This window comes from Loxodonta africana, chromosome 3 (genome assembly GCF_030014295.1).
Source record: "Loxodonta africana isolate mLoxAfr1 chromosome 3, mLoxAfr1.hap2, whole genome shotgun sequence".
Lineage (NCBI taxonomy): Eukaryota > Metazoa > Chordata > Mammalia > Proboscidea > Elephantidae > Loxodonta > Loxodonta africana.
The window spans coordinates 211,689,900-211,694,322 of NC_087344.1; positions in this window are offsets into that span (position 1 = coordinate 211,689,900).

Sequence of the window (4,423 nt, forward strand, 5' to 3'; positions counted from 1 at the left end):
CATTCATTATCCCAGGAGTAAGTTCAGATCCTCAGAAAAGTAAGGATCTTATTTTTCCTGCTTTGGGGAATTATCTATTGGTCAGTTATGATTGCCCTGTGAATTAGTTTGAGAAAGAGACTTAGTTTATCCCTTCTCTAGTTTTTTTTTTTTTAGAGAACATAGTAAAATTATTTGTCTTCCATGTAATTTTAGGAAGAGCTATGAAAGTCTGAGATCCCCACGACCTGGCCTGATATTTTATAGTCTTTTGTTGTTGTTCTTTGCCATCAAGCCAACTCTGATTCATGGAGACTCAATGTATGCAAAGTAGAACTGCTCCACAAGGTTTGTTTTCAAGACTGCGACCTTTTGGAAGCAGGTTGACAGGCCTGTCTTCCAAAGAACATCTGTTTGGGTTTGAACTGGCAACCTTCAGCTAGTAGAGTGCTTAACTGTTTGCACCACCCAGGGACTCCTTTATGATCCTTAGCATATTGTTAATATGGCACACATTTTATTTATAAGGCATATACCATATAGTGAAGTCCATGATATGGGTGATCCTCATGCTTCATGATTTGTGATGATTTAGGTGGTGTGGTGGTTAAGCACTCGGCTACTAGCAGAAAAGTCAGAGGTTCAAACCCACCAGCCACTCCATGGGAGAAAGATGTGTCAGCCTGCTTCCGTAAAGATTTATAGCCTTGGAAACCTACGGGGCAGTTCTACTTTGTTTTATAGGGTCACTATGAGTTGGAGTCAACTTGATGGCAATGGGTTTGGAATTTTTTTTTTCTATCTTTGGAAGAAAAGACACCTTGTAGAGAAAATGAATTTGATTATTAACAAACCCTGGTGGCATAGTGGTTAAGTGCTACGGCTGCCAACCAAAGGGTCGGCAGTTCAAATCCACCAGGCGGTCCTTGGAAACTCTATGGGGCAGTTCTACTCTGTCCTGTAGGGTCGCTATGAGTCGGAATTGACTCGACGGAACTGGGTTTTTTTTTTAAAACATTTTAATGAAATTTTATTGAAATATGATGTGAAACACAAAAGCACACAACACTTTTACTTACATCTGTGTCAAAAGGAAAGAGTTCAAAATAGTTGTTTATTCACTTTGGGAAATGAAAGCAAGTGGATGATTTTTCATTTCTATTTTTTTTTTATTTATTTAGGGAAGTGAAGGCTAGTGTAGCTGGTGCTATTGTGTAAATGGCCAGCTCAGCAGTCAAAAGTTTGCTGTATCAATGGCATTCTTTACAGGAAAGTCTGTATCTAGGTGTAATAAAGTAAGAATTAAGTGTTATTTTTATTATAATAATAGATACTGAGTGAGCGCTTGGAACCTGCTTGGCATTGTAGAAGGATGGATAAGCTCTATGTCTACTAACTCTCAGTGGTATGACACATAGGTTTTGTGGACCTTGAAACATATCGTGGAGGAGGCCTTCTCAAAGAAAAAAATGCAAGATTCGGCAACTTTTGAAATTTTACAACATATGACCACGTGAACATGATGCTAGGGCCTCAGCCAAGGCTTGGAAAAGCCTGTACAGATGCAGGGCCCTGACACTTACGCTTCATTCACTTCAAGGTAAATCTGCCTCTGGTAATCCTTAAGAAAAGCAGGGACAACATTATGTTTTCAGGGTAGAAAGAGAGGTTTGGAGGATCCTGAACTCCAAAGGTCTCCAGCAGGAGCCTATAGTGTGCATACGTTCACACGTGAGGCATATGGAGAGTCACTTGAGGGAAAATGGAAAATCCATCACTGAAACTCTAGACAGGTGGGGTGGACTTCTTTTGTCCTTCTCCAAATTCTCCAAAAAGATACATTAAAGGCAGGCTGGGTATCCCCACTGACCCCTTTTCTCTGGACCTACCTGAATCCTAATCTCAACCCTGGATATCTCACTTCTCTGGTGGGGAGAAGCAAGACAGAAAGAAAAATGCAGAAGAGAGAATTTCTTTCTAAAATCAAAAGAAGTGCCTCAACACCTTCTCTCTAGACCTTCCCAGGTAAAGTGGTCCTTTTCTAAAGGGGGAGGTGTTAGGGTTTAAGTTTTGTGCCCCCAGAAGTTACATTGAAGCCCTAGCTCCTGGTACCTGTGAACTGAGTCTTGTTTGGAAATAGGATCTTTAAAGATGTTGCCAGTGTACTAACATGAGGTCATACTAGAGTAGGGTGGGTTCTAAGCCAAGAGAGACAACAGAACAAGGACGGCTACATAAAGATGCATCTACAAGCCAAGGGATGCCTGGGGCTGCTGGAAGCTGGGGGAGACAAGAAAGGGTCTTCCTCTAAAGGCTTCAGAGGGAGCATGGCCTTGCCGGTGTGTTGATTGAACTTGAAGCCTCCAGAGTGCGAGACAATACATTTCCTTCTGGCTATGAAAAGCCCCACATGTCTCTGTGTAACACCAAACATTAGGGTGCCCAGAAGACACTTCACATTTGAATGTTTCCTCCCACAATGTTCGGCCCTTGTACATTAAAATCTGGTAGATTATGTAATTCTATTCACCAGGGGCCCTGGTGGCACGGTGATTAAGAACTCTGCTGCTAACCAAAAGGTCGGCAGTTTGAATCCACCAGCCAGTCCTTGGAAACACTATGGGGCAGTCAATTCTTTCCTATAGAGTCTCTATGAGTAGGAATCAACTCGATGGCAGTGGGTTAGGTTTAGGTTATTCAGCAAATAAAGGAATGACAGTAAGATAGAATTGCCCGTCTGTACAGTAATCACACAGGGACTATGACTAGAAAAAAAAGAAAACCAGAGTCCTCTGTATTCTTTCCTACAAATTTAAAATTAAGTAGAGAATGTGGGATAATATAATGTCTGGTATGAAAGCTTCAACTAGGAAAGCTGGTAAGACAACAGAGTTAGAGACTGTTTGGCATCCTTGTTATTCAGCATGGAGGCTTTTAGTTAGTTAGGACAGGAAGGGAGAAATCCTGAACCCTTCCAGCTGGGAGCCCAGTAAAGACCATTGTAATTCTGATTAAGCATTGCCCTTTGAAACTCCTCCACAGATGCCAGGTACTATCTGGATACTCTTTTCCTAAGGACCTCCAAAGCACAAGATCCACATGCTTTCTTGACTTACTAACTCACTTATTTGAATGATACGGCTTCGTTTTCTTCATCAATAAACCCTTGTTTATTCCTATCACAGAAAGTGCCACTACCCAAAATGTTAACAGACTGATCCATTTCTAATAGTTCTGAAATTTGAGAAATTTAACTCTAAAAAAGTGTAATGGTTGAAAAAAGATGCTTTAGTATGTTATGTGCGTGTGTGTGTGTGTGTGTGTGTGTATACTTGAAATTCAATGCTTTAAAATAGTTGCTATTTTTGAAATACAGAAACAAAGAATCTTCATCTAATCACTTGCCAATGAGACTGTTACAATGCCCTTGCAGTTGTACTTGACGTTCTGCATCATCCAGTCTGATGGTCAGGCAGGTTGGCCTCTAGAATCACCAACCGGTCATTCTTAGCCCAGCAGATTCTATTTTTACTGTGCACTGTGTCTTAGCAAATCACATTTCACCTGTTAAATTGGCATAACTTTTAAAGTGGGTGATCATAAAAATAGCCCTTTCAGAACCATTCTGTGGTTGAATACTTCTGGTGCTTTCACTCCCAGATACATGACATTTGACACTATTATTATATTCAGTCTGTGAGTTTTTGTAGCCAGTTTTTCTTTATGTCATTATTATGTCTGTGTTGTCTGCTAATCATATGTAAGACCCTCGAGGGCAGAAGCCCAAGTTTTAACACCTGTAATGCTGGCACAGTGTCTAGCTCAAGGTTCATGTTAAGTCAGGCCCTTGATGGCATGGGGTTTTCTGGTGCTCCTAGCTTGAGGAGGTGGGAAGGAAGATTGAGCTATTCAGGAGACCAGGACCAGGGCTGGGAAGGGCAGAGATCAAGGAGTCTTAGAATTAGGAAACTTTTGAGGAGGAACGAAAAAGGGAAAAAATTGGAAGCCAAAGTGGGCCCATTGAGAGGAGAGTCAGAGGAAATTCTGGGCTTTCATGGAGCCGAGAGCACAGGAGAGTCCCTCTGGACTGGGCTGAGGTTGAGCACAGGAATGGAAGCCAGGGGCCAGAGCTCATCAAAAAGGTCATGGAGGAAGGCAGGATTAGGTAGGCCCAAAGGCTGAGATCACAAAGGAGGAGGCTTGAAACTGTGGAGATGGAGTGGGGTGTGAAAGAGAAATGACAGTGAAACACAAGCAGGGTCCCCGGGGAGAGGGGATATCTGGGTGCTAGTTCAGTTACGTTTACTCCTGACCATCACGTGTGTCTGACCCCAAGTATTAAAGGAACCAGGCAGGGCTTCTGGCAAATACTCTTAATCAAATATGGTTTCTGCCTCCATCTCTGGTCTTTGCTTGTCCTCAATTGCACTCTCTCTTTCTTTCT